This window comes from Somniosus microcephalus, chromosome 4, assembly GCF_052327205.1.
Source record: "Somniosus microcephalus isolate GS21.2 chromosome 4, FLI_Smic_1.0, whole genome shotgun sequence".
NCBI lineage: Eukaryota > Metazoa > Chordata > Chondrichthyes > Squaliformes > Somniosidae > Somniosus > Somniosus microcephalus.
The window spans coordinates 29,605,508-29,618,695 of NC_140990.1; the positions used below are offsets into that span (position 1 = coordinate 29,605,508).

The following is a 13,188-nucleotide window of genomic DNA, read 5'->3' on the forward strand; positions in this document are numbered from 1 at the left end:
TCTGGAATGCATTGCCTGAAAGGGTGGTGGAAGCAGATTCAAGAGTAACTTTCAAAAGGGAATTGGATAAATATTTCAAGGGAAAACAGTTACCGGGATATGGGGAAAGAGCAAGGGAGTGTAACTAATTGGTTAGCTCTCTCAAAGAGCTGGCACAAGCATGATGGGCCGAATGGCTGCCTTTTGTGCTGTTTCTTTCTAGGATTCTCTGATAACTAAAGCCTCTCATCCGTGGTATAACCTCAGTGAATTTATTCTGCAGCCTCTCTGTGGCCCCGACATCCTTCCCAGTGTAAGATGCCCAAAACTTATTCTAACTGCAGCTGAACCGATGGTTTTGTTTTCTACGCCCCATTTATAAAAAACCTCGGGTAACATTTTTAAACCACTTTATAAACTTGTCCTCCAACTTTTACAGATTTTTGTATTTGATCTCCCTGTAGATTTTAGAGATATTAACATAACATGGTTAAAATACATTGACATCAAATGTCTGATATAATGTGTATTATGGAAAAGAGAAGTTTAGTCTGAGTTAGAAACTCAAACAGGTGTTTCACTGCAGACAGGTCGCCATGGCAACACTGATAAGACATTCCATTCACTGAATCGACTGGTTGGAATCTGTAATCAGATCAGGGGAAAGAACAGGGTTTGTCTGTTATTAACCACAATATAAGCTTAGAATCAGATGATGGTTACAGCACAGAAGGAGGCCATTTGGCCCATTGAGCCCGTGCCGGCTCTCTGCAGGACCACGTCAGCGAGTCCCACTCCCCCGCCCTTTCCCCGTAGCCCTGCAAATGTTTTTCTTTCAGCTACTCATCCAATTCCCTTTTGAAAGCTGTGATTGAATCTGCCTCCACCATCCTTTCAGGCAGTGCATTCCAGATCCTAACCATTCGCTGCGTAAAAAGTTTTTCCTCATGTCGCCTTTGGTTCTTTTGCCCATCACCTTAAATCTGTGTCCTCTGGTTCTCGACCCTTCTGCCAATGGGAACAGTTTCTCTCTATCTACTCTGTCTAGACCCCTCATGATTTTGAACACTTCTATCAGATCTCCTCCTAACCTTCTCTGCTCTAAGGAGAACCACCCCAGCTTCTTCTGTCTATCAACGTAATTGACGGCCCTCGTTCCTGGAATCATTATGGTAAATCTTTTCTGCACCATCTCTAAGGCCTTCACATCCTTCCTGAAGTGCGGGGCCCAGAATTGGACACAATACTCCAGTTGAGGCCGAACCAGTGTTTTACGAAAGTTCATCATAACTTCCTTGCTTTTGTACTCTGTGCCTTCCTTGCTTTTGTTGCCTCTTGTTGCTTGCTCCAGGCACTGGAGCGGTTCCTGTGTGTTCAGCTCTCAGCTGCAGTCAGTACCTGGGCCGGGCTCAGCACTTTACCCAGCACATCTCTGTCCACGTTGTCATACTTGACACGGAGGGGCTGCGCAGGCTTCTCGTCCACCTCGGTCAGGGCGAGAGGTCCCGACCACTCGTGCAAGTCCAGCGGCATGTTGCGGCCGCACTGCAGACAGCCCGGGCTTAGGCTGCGCGAGCTGGAGCTGGGTGAGCTACACTGGAGAAGGTTGAGATTCCAGAAATAGTGGGAACCAAGGGGCTAATGAGAGTGAGGAACTTAAAGTAATTAATATCAGTCGAGAAAAAGTACTTGAGAAACTAACGGAGCTAAAAGCTGACAAATCCCCTGGACCTGACGGCCTACATCCTAGGGTTCTAAAAGAGGTGGCTGCAGAGATAGTGGATGCATTGGTCGTGATCTTCCAAAATTCCCTAGATTCTGGAAATGTCCTCGTGGAATGGAAGGTAGCAAATGTAACCCCGTTATTCAAGAAAGGAGGCAGAGAGAAAACAGGGATCTACAGGCCAGTTAGCCTGACATCAGTCCTCGGGAAAATGCTGGAATCCATTATTAAGGAAGTGGAACAGGGCACTTAGAAAATGATGATATGATTAGGCAGAGTCAACATGGTTTTATGAAAGGGAAATCATGTTTGCATAAAGCTCAAAAGTGGGTTCCAAATCATTAATGCTCCAACTTCTAAGATTGGGAAGTGAACAGCTGTGAAATGGTAGGTTTTAGACCACTTCTGCAGCTTTCACCTATTCGCAGCAATCCAGTCACTGAGAACCCAACATACTTACCTGACGTGATAGTCGCTCTCCGGGAACCTCGTTAAAAACCTGGTAAAATGGTAAGTACATGGGAAAATGGTGCTTCACTACCTTTTAACAAGCTTTAAAGTGTCTAAATTGACTGACCTGCCGCTTGGTGTCGGGTCTGTTCAGGGATGACAGACCCGACACTTAGGAAACTCACAAGGAGGCGGTTCAGAGCAGGATACCGACCCGCTGTCAATCTTTGTGGTTTTGACAGCGGACTTGCCTCCAAACCCGCACTCTGAGCGCCGGCAAAAATCAGCCCTTAGAGAACTGCGTCCAGTTCTGGTCACCATATTATAAAAAGGATATAGAGGCACCGGAAAGGGAGGAGAGAAGCTTTAGAAGGATGATACCAGAAATGCGAGGGTATACATATCAGGAAAGGATGAACAGGCTGGGTCTCTTTTCTCTTGAAAAAAAGCTGAGGGGTGACCTAATAGAGGTCCTTAAAATTATGAAAATTTTTTGATAGAGTGGATAAAGAGAGAATGTTTCCACTTCTGGGGAAGAGCATAACTAGAGGCCATCAATATAAGATAAGTCACCAAGAAATCCAATAGGGAATTCAGAAGAAACTTCTTTACCCAGCGAGTGGTGAGAATGTGGAACTCGCTACCACAGGGAGTGGTTGAAGCGAATAGTATCGATGCATTTAAGGGGAGGCTGGACAAGCATTTGAGGGCGAAGGGAATAGATGGTTATGCTGATAGATTTAGATGAGGAAAGACGGGAGGAGGCTCGTGTGAGGCAACCACAGGAGGCAGTTGAGGCCAATTCATTAAATATATTCAAGAAGGAGTTAGATATATTTCTTAAGGCTAAAGGGATCAAGGGATATGGGGAGAAGGCAGGGACAGGGTACTGAATTTGGATGATCAGCCATGATCTCATTGAATGGCGGAGTAGGCTCGAGGGGCCGAATGGCCTACTCCTGCTCCTATCTTCTATGTTTCTATGTGTGCAGCATAAACGCTGGCATGGACTGGTTGGGCCGAATGGCCTGTTTCTGTGCCGTATATCCTGTGTAATCCTGTGTAAAACTAACAATCTCAGTTTTGCAATTTTCAATTCACTATTTCCTGTAAACCGATTGTTAAAATCTGAGCCAGTGTGTTATGAGACAAAGAGCCTTGTGTCCAATAAGGGGAATAAAGGCCCACAGCCTCCCCTGGCCCCGGGCCCTGAACAAGGGGCTGGAGAAACTCGCTGACCTGTGGATCAGACAATCAGCCGGCGCTAGCCCCGCCCCTCGGGCTCCCCGATTGGTTGGAGGACCCGCCGCCGTCTCGCTCCTCCAGCCCCGCCTGCTCCCTATTGGTCGGAAGCTCCCGTCAATCAGGCCATGGGCCCGGGTCACGTGTCCCTCACCAACTTTACGAAGAAAGCCTCGCGCGGTCGCCGGGCGGAGCTGCAGGTCTGCGGGAGCGGGGTCGGGAGATTAATAAACTGTGGGTAGGCCACGCCGCAGTGTTTAGAAAGCTGGAGGACGGCCTCAGGCCTGAATGAGATCCAGCGGCCCGGTCTGTGTTTCACCGGATGGCAGCGGTGAGGCTCTTTCTCGGTGAAAGGCACGGGCTACGCACCGCCATCTTGGTGGAGGAAAGACAGACCGGTTCCACCTGCAGCACGGCGCATGCGCAGCCATCTTTGTACAGGAACAGTGAGTGGGTGGGTCTTCTGGGTCCCAGTGACCAGGAGAGACAATCATTGACTCATTGATTTTATTCTCATTCTGCACACAGCGGATGTAGAACTGAACCAAACCAGAGTAGAGGGAGGGAGAAAACTGGGAGTAGTGGAAAGAAATGTTGGAGATGGTGCGATGGGTTTGTATTTCAGCACAGGGAGGAGGGAGAGTGTGTGGGACGGGGATTTACAGCTTTGGGGGAACAAGAGAGGAAAGAATGTTCCATAGAAACTAGAATTGTCTGTTCTGAATTTCTATCCTGTACTTACAGTGATTACTTTGTAAACTCCTTTAATAGTTGGAAGAGCAGGATTTGCAGACGGGAAACTCAAACCAAACATCACATCAAGATCTGACAGAAACACCCCATTCATCAGGACCTGAATATCATCAGCCTTTGAATGTGGAAGGAGAAATGTTTGTCTGTTCTGTCTGTGGGAAAAGATTTCCAACATCAGTGTGACTGGAAAAGCACCAAGACACACACACCCGAGTGAGAGTGCTCCAGTGCACTGACTGTGGAAAGAGTTTTAACCAGTTACACAGCATGAAAAAACATCACACCGTTCACAGTGGGGAGAAACTGTACACGTGTTCTGTGTGTGGACGAGGCTTCAACTGATCATTCAACCTGGAGAGACACAAGGACACCCGCACCATGGAGAAACGTGACGACTGTAAATGTGGGAACTGGGAAGGGATTCAATTACCTGTCAGATCTGGAAAAACATCGACGCAGTCACACCGGGGAGAGGCCGTTCACCTGCTCTGTGTGTGGGATAGGGATTCACTCAGACATGCAACCTTCTCAGACACCAGCGAGTTCACACTGCGGAGCAGCTGTTCACCTGCTCCGTGTGCCGGGAGGGATTCACTCAGTCATCCGACCTTCTGACAGACCAGTGAGTTCACACTGGCGAGGAGACGTTCACCTGCTCCGTGTGTGGGAAGGCATTCACTCATTCATCCAACATGCTGAAACATCAGCGAGTTCACAAGTGACTGCAGAGGTTGGATTCTGCTGTTACTGCTGCTGTTAATCATATCATAGAAACATAGAAGATAGGAGCAGGAGTAGGCCATTCGGCCCCTCGAGCCTGCTCCACCATTCAATGAGATCATGGCTGATCATCCAAATTCAGTACCCGGTCCCTGCCCTCTCCCCATACCCCTTGATCCCTTTAACCTTAAGAAATATATTTAACACCTTCTTGAATATATTTAATGAATTGGCCTCAACTGCCTTCTGTGGTAGAGAATTCCACAGGTTCACCACTCTCTGGGTGAAGAAATTCCTCCTCATCTCTGTCCTAAATGGCTTACCCCTTATCTTTAGACTGTGACCACTGGTTCTGGACTCCCCAGCCATCAGGAACATCCTTCCTGCATCAAGTCTGTCTAGTCATAGAAGCATAGAAACATAGAAGATAGGAGCAGGAGTAGGCCATTCGGCCCTTCGAGCCTGCTCCGCCATTCAACGAGATCATGGCTGATCATCCAAACCCTAGCACCCAGTCCCTACACCGACAGCCATCCCACCCAAGCCCTATCCCCGTAACCCCACGTATTTAATCCCCCCTAACACTAAGGGTCAAATTTTTATCATGACCAATCAACCTAACCCGCACATCGTTGGACTGTGGGAGGAAACCGGAGCACCCAGAGAAAACCCACGCAAACACGGGGAGAATGTGCAAACTCCACACAGACAGTCACCCGAGGCCGGATTTGAACCCGGGTCCCTGGCGCTGTGAGGCAACAGTGCTAACCACTATGCCACCGTGTTGCTGTTAGAATTTTATAAGTTTCAGTGAGATCCCCTCTCATTCTTCTAAACTCCAGTGAATATAAGCCCAATTGACCCAATCTCTCCTCACACGTCATTCCTGCCACCCCAGGCATCAGTCTGGTGAATCTTCGCTGCACTCCCTCCATGGCAAGAACATCCTTCCTCAGATAAGGTGAACAAAACTGCACACAATACTCAAGGTGTGGTCTCACCAAGGCCCTGTACAACTGCAGCAACACATCCTTGTTCCTGTACTCAAACCCTCTCGCTACGAAGGCCAACATACCATTTGCCTTCTTAACTGCCTGCTGCACCTGCATGCTTACCTTCAGCGACTGGTGCACAAGGACACCCAGGTATCGTTGCACTTCCTCTTCTCCCAATCTATTGCCGTTCAGATAATAATCTTCCTTCCTGCTTTTGCCACCAAAGTGGATAACCTCGCATTTATCCACATTATACTGCATCTGCCATGCATCTGCCCAATCACACAACCTGTCCAAATCATACTGGAGTTTCTTGGCATCCTCCTCACAGCACACATGCCCACCCAGCTTTGTGTCGTCTGCAAAATTGGAGATATTACATCTAGTTCCCTCGTCTAGATCATTAATATATATTGTGAATAGCTGGGGTCCTAGCACTGATCCCTGCGGTACCCCACTCGTCACTGCCTGCCACTCGGAAAAAGACCCATTCATTCCAACTCTTTGCTTCCTGTCTGCCAACCAGTTCTCTATCCAAGTCAGTACCTTGCCCTCAATGCCATGTGCCTTAACTTTACATGCTAATCCGGGACTGAACCATGTTCATTCTGACAGTTGGGGATTGTTTCTGCTGATGTTAATAACCCGATAACTGTCTGGAGTTTAATATTCTTGATGTATAGCTGATTGACTTGTTGGGGCTGCAGTGTCCCTTTAAGAACCGCAGTCTGTGATCATTCTCCTTAATTCAGGGACTCTCATCAGAAGTTTGTTTGCAATAAATTTATGAACTTTTACTTCAATCCTAAATTGACCTTTGGTACAAAATCTACAATTCACTGTCTGAAAGATTCCATTGATTAACATCTCCAATTAGAAAGTGCTGATAATCCTCGCTGACAATTCTCACTGACTTGCACATTACACACAGTGGCATCTCCATGATCCACCAGAAAGAAGGGGAATGGGAATTGGTGGAGAATCGAGAGTCCCCAAATGTTGCCTCCCGCTTGGTACAGCAATCCCCTCGGCACGGGAATGGAGACAAGTCCAATCCAGGTAACGGGCTGAGTTTAATCTTTGTGGGCCTGTGGGATTGGTTTATATCAGACAGGAGGAGATTGGTGTCAGTGACTGTGGGGCTGGTTTATATCAGACAGGAGGAGATTGGTGTCTTGTATTTAGTTATGTGACCAATAAAAATTGAAATTGAAATATTTCAAAAAATAAAGCACAGTGATTTGAAATGGAAAGACTTGCATTTATAGAGAGGCTTCTGTGATCTCAGGATGTCCCAAAGTGCTTTACAGACAATGAATACTTGTGTTGTGTTACAGGGGGTCCAGGGAAATTTTATAACACAGGAGGGGCCTCAGAGAACCCCTGATCTACACTGACCCATCAAACACTCCCAGGGCAGGTACAGCACGGGTTAGATACAGAGTAAAGCTCCCTCTACACTGTCCCATCATACACTCCCAGGGCAGGTACAGCACGGGTTAGATACAGAGTAAAGCTCCCTCTACACTGTCCCATCAAACACTTCCAGGGCAGGTACAGCATGGGTTAGATACAGAGTAAAGCTCCCTCTACACTGTCCCATCAAACATTCCCAGGGCAGGCACAGCACGGGTTAGATACAGAGTAAAGCTCCCACTACACTGTCCCATCAAATGGTCCCAGGACAGGTACAGCATGGGTTAGATACAGAGTAAAGCTACCTCTACACTGTCCCATCAAACACTCCCAGGGCAGGTACAGCACGGGTTAGATACAAAGTAAAGCTCCCTCTGCACTGTCCCATCAAACATTCCCAGGGCAGGTACAGCACGGGTTAAATACAGAGTAAAACTCCCTCTACACTGTCCCATCAAACACTCCCAGGACAGGTACATGGACATGTTATCGATAACTTCCCTAGATACAAGTTTGACAAATTTGCTCGAATTATTTGAGGACGTAACAAACAGGGTGGATAAAGGGGAACCAGCGGACGTGGTGTATTTGGACTTCCAAAAGGCATTTGACAAGGTGCCACACAAAAGATTACTGCACAAGATTAAAAATCACGGGATTGGGGGCAATATACTGGCATGGGTGGAAGATTGGTTATCTTGGTTCATTCTTGGGTTGGCAATCAGTAACTAGTGGTGTTCCACAGGGGTCAGTGCTGGGACCCCAACTCTTTACAATCTATATTAACAATTTGGAGGAAGGGACCGAGTGCAATGTATCCAAGTTTGCCGATGATACAAAGATGGGAGGGAAAGCAGTGAGTGAGGAGGACATAAAAAACCTGCAAAAGGACATAGACAGGCGAAGTGAGTGGGCAGAAATGTTGGAAAGTGTGAGGTTATACACTTTGGCAGAAAAAATCAAAGAGCAAGTTATTATCTAAATGGAGAGAAACTGCAAAGTGCTACAGTACAAAGGGATCTGGGGGTCCTGGTGCATGAAACACAGAAGGTTAGTATGCAGGTACAGCAGGTGATCAGGAAGGCCAATGGAATCTTGGCTTTTATTGCAAGGGGGATGGAGTATAAAAGCAGGGAAGTCTTGCTTCAGTTATACAGGGTACTGGTGAGGCCACACCTGGAATACTGCGTACAGTTTTGGTTGCCATATTTAAGAAAAGATATACTTGCTCTCGAGGCAGTTCAGAGAAGGTTCACTCGGTTGATTCCGGAGATGAGGGGTTTGACTTATGAGGAAAGGTTGAGTAGGTTGGGCCTCTACTCATTGGAATTCAGAAGAATGAGAGGCGATCTTATCGAAACATATAAGATTGTGAGGGGGCTTGATCGGGTGGATGCGGTGAGGATGTTTCCACTGATGGGTGAGACTAGAACTTGGGGGCATAATCTTAGAATAAGGGGCTGCCCTTTCAAAACTGAGATGAGGAGAAACTTCTTCACTCAGATGGTAGTAAATCTATGGAATTTGCTACCTCGGAGAGCTGTGGAAGCTGCGACATTAAATAAATTTTAAATGGAGATAGACAATTTCCTAGCTGATAAGGGAATTAGGGGTTACGGGGAAAGGGCAAGGAAGTGGACTTGAGTCTAGGTTCGGATCAGCCATGATCCTATTGAATGGCGGAGCAGGCCCAAGGGGCCGTATGGCCTACTCCTGCTCCTACTTCTTATGTTCTTATAAAAGTTCATCATAACTTCCTTTCTTTTGGACTCTGTGCCTCTATTTATAAAGCCCAGGATCCCGTATGCTTTTTTAACCACTTTCTGAACCTGCCCTGCCAAGTTCAACGATTTGTGCACACATACCCCCAGGTCTCTCTGTTCATGCACCCACTTTAGAATTGTACCCTTTAGTTTATATTACCTCTCCTCGTTCTTCCTACCAAAATGTATCACTTCACACTTTTCTGCATTAAATTTTATCTGCCACGTGTCCGCCCATTCCACCAGCCTGTCTATGTCTTCCTGAAGTCTATCACTATCCTCCCCACTGTTCACTATACTTCCAAGTTTTGTATCATGTGCAAATTTTGAACTTGTGTCCTGTACACCCAAGTCCAAGTCATTAATATATATCAAGAAAAGCAGTGGTCCTTGTACTGACCCCTGGGGAACACCACTGTGTACCTTCCTCCAGTCCGAAAAACAACCATTCACCGCTACTCTCTGTTTTCTGTCACTTAGCCAATGTCGTATCCATGCTGCCACTGTCCCTTTTATTCCATGGGCCTCAACTTTGCTGGCAAGCCTATTATGTGGCACTTTGTCGAACACCTTTTGGAAATCCATGTACACCACGTTAACCGCATTACCCTCATCAACCCTCTCTGTTACCTCATCAAAAAACTCAATCAGAATCAGAGGTGCGGGGAATTGTGGGTGCTGCGGCCGCCATTAGTCAGCGGCTGTCGGGAAGAGCTTTATTGCAGGCTGACGGAAGGTAGGTCCCTGGCCGCCTGTGTAGGTCTTTTTGTTGCTTCAGTTTGAGCTGGAGTGGAGATGGAGGAGAAGCTGCTGGGTTTAACCCCCAGTACTTCTGAGCCCAGGAGGACCCAACAATTTCCAATGTGAGACTGTCAAGGGAGGTGGATTCTGGGGGAGATTAGGTTGCTAAACAGATACTGTCCGCACAATGTAAAAGAATATTGTTTTAGGAACAAGTATTTCTGTAAAGGCTTTTAATCCCTTTTACATACAGATTTTTAAAATTAATTCCTGGGATATGGGCATCGCTTGCAAGGCCAGCATATCTTGCCAATCCCCAGTGTCCTGTTGAGAAGGTGATGGTGGGCCTTCTTCTTGAACCGCTGCAGTCCGTGTGGTGAAGGTACTCCCACAATGCCAGGTGTTACCAGATTTTGACTCAGCAACGAACGGTGATATTTTTCCAAGTCAGGATGGTGAGTGACTGGGAGGGGAACTTGGTGGTGATTGTGTTCCCATGTACCTGCTTCCCTTGTCCTTCTACAAACTGTAGGTCGCAGGTTTGGGAGGTTTTGTCAAAGTTGTTGTCGAGCTGCAGATGTATAAAGTCTCTCTCCTTTGACCCCTCCCACTCCCACCTCTCTCTCTCTCTCCTTCCATAGAGGCCAGAGTCGTGTGTAGGCCCAGACCAGGTGGCAGGTTCCCTTCCCTGAAGGACATCAGTGAACCAGTTGGGATTTTACGACAATCCGGCAGCTTTCATTGTCACTTTCTTCTGGTGCTGGCCCCACAAATGACCAGATTCATTGAGCTCAATTTCACAACCTGCCTTTGTGTTTTTGTGTGTTCTCTCTCACGCTCCCTTTTTCCTGTTTTAAATTCATTTTACAGGGTATTAGAAAGGGAGGATTTGAAGACGGGAAACTCAAACAATATATCACATCAAGATCTGACAGTCACTTGATTCATTGGGACCTGAATATCATCAGCCTTTGAACATGGAAGCAAACAGCACCGTTCACAGCGGGGAGAAACCATATGCCTGTACTCTGTGTGGACGAGGATTCAGCCAATCATCTGGCCTGTCGAGACACAAGCGCAGTCACACCGGGGAGAAACCGTGTAAATGTGGGGACTGTGGGAAGGGATTCAGTTACCCGTTTGAGCTGGAAATTCATCGATGCAGTCACACCGGAGAGACACTGTTCACCTGCCCCGAGTGTGGGAAGGGATGCACTCATTCCTCTGCCCTGCTGAAGCACCGGCGAGTTCACACTGACAAGAGACCTTTTAAATGCCTGGACTGCGGGAAGTGCTTTAAAAGTTCTGGGGAACTGACATGCCATCAACGTGTTCACACTGACGAGAGACCGTTCAGGTGCTCTCACTGCGAGACTGGGTTTAGGCGATCATCTGACCTCACTGTACACCAGCGCACCCACACTGGGGAGAGGCCATTCACCTGCTCCGTGTGTGGGGAGGGATTCACTCAGTCATCCCAGCTCACTAAACACCAACTTGTGCATACTGATAACAGACCTTTTAAATGTTCTGACTGAGAGAAGTGCTTTAAAAGCAAAAAGGATCTGCTGACACACCAGCGAGTTCACACTGGGGAGAGGCCATTCACCTGCTCCATGTGTGGGAAGGGATTCGCCCATTCATTCCAACTACTGAAACACCAGCATGCTCACACTGGGCAGAGGCCGTTCACTTGCTCTGTGTGTGGGAAGAGATTCACTGATTCATCCAACCTGCTGAGACACCAGCGAGTTCACAAGTGACTGCAGAGTTTGGATTCTGCTGTTATTGTTGCTGTTAATCACATCCAGGACTGAACCGTGTTCATTCTGACAGTTGGGGTTTGTTTCTGCTGATGTTAATAACCCCTATAACTGGGGTGGTATTTAATATTCTGGATAATATTCCGGAGACGTTAACCCGAGGCCCCGTCTGCTCTCTCAGGTGGACGTAAAATATCCCATGGCACTATTTTGAAGAAGAGCAGGGGAGTGATCCCCGGTGTCCTGGTCAATATTTATCCTTCAATCAACATAACAAAAAAAATAAGATTACCTGGTCATTGCCACGTTGATTTTTGTAGGAGCTTGTTGTATACAAATTGGCTGCCACATTTCCTACATTACAACAGTGACTACAATTGAAAAGTACTTCATTGCATGTAAAGCGCTCTGGGATGTCCTGAGGTCGTGAAAGGCGCGATAGAAATACAAGTCTTTCTTTTATAGATGGCAGATAATTCAGTTTTGTTTTAAACACATTGTAGATTTTTGTCTTTCCCACCTGAGTGTTTAGCATCACCTGGCTGGAGCTCAGAAAGGACAATCTGGGGGAGGATCGTACGGCGGGAACAGAACTTCAGCCTGGACACAGTCCTTCAGGGCCACACTGAGAGGGGCAAACGGCACTTTGGTCTTTCTCGTCTCTCTTCACTGACAGCAAAGTCCCCGTGTGGGTTAATCTCGAGGCGTGTGAGAAACGTGTCCCAGCCGCTCCCTTCCATGGTTCAGAGCTCCTAGGCATGGAACAGAAGGCTCCTTTACAACTGTGTTTAGAGTCAGGAAGAACAACGGTGAATGCTGGAAACATGCAGTCAAATCAGAGATTGGTGTCAAACTGCAATCTGTTCCTGACTGAAAGACAGCCTGTTAACTGCTACAATTATACAACAGACATTTGATCTCCAGATAAAGAAGGACATGCAGCGTGTTTCCAGGAATTCCCTGTTTTATTGATGTGTGTGTGTTAGACACCAGGATAACTAAAAATACACGACCTGGAACAACCACAGGAGTGTGATCCCGACAGTTACTCTGGGATCACTCCCACTGTGGAACTCCAGCATTGACCCTGCTGAAGGTTGTAGGCTCAGGGAGTGGGGCCTCCAGGAATGGACTGTAAGGAAGCTGGGTTTTATTAGAAGATCAGATTTAACATGAAGTAGAGTCATAAATGTAAAGTCTTGCTTTGTTTTATATACATGTATGTTTAATATTAGTGGACTTTGTATTAAAGACCCGTGTCTAGTGAACTATTAGCTTGTAGTCACCTCAGACAGAACAGGCTCTAATTATCCCTTTTAAGCTGAAACAGACCTTGTGTGAACAGAACCAGCAGAGCTGAGAACTCTGCCTGTGTGGACTGAGCCGAACCGTGAAGGCCATTTGTTTCTTGAAATGCCCCAGTAAAAGCAAACTCTGACATTGTTCTGACTTGCAGATTCCTCGTAGCTCCAATGAACAGGAAGCGGTGACTCGATGAACCCTAAGCAGCCATCCAATGGAATGCTTTGTTTGATGAATGTCTTTCGGCTCAATGGTTTGACTGGCCGAGGTAACCAGGGTCACATGGGTGATACCTGATTGGGCTTTAAATACAGGAACAGTTTGCAGCTTAGGTCAGAGAG

At 47.0% G+C, this 13,188-nt stretch overlaps 1 pseudogene; it reads left to right on the plus strand.

The window, feature by feature from the left end:
• The first annotated feature begins 10,657 nt into the window (after positions 1-10,657).
• LOC147118508 (uncharacterized) lies at positions 10,658-11,545 on the plus strand (annotated as a pseudogene).
• Positions 11,546-13,188: the final 1,643 nt, after the last annotated feature.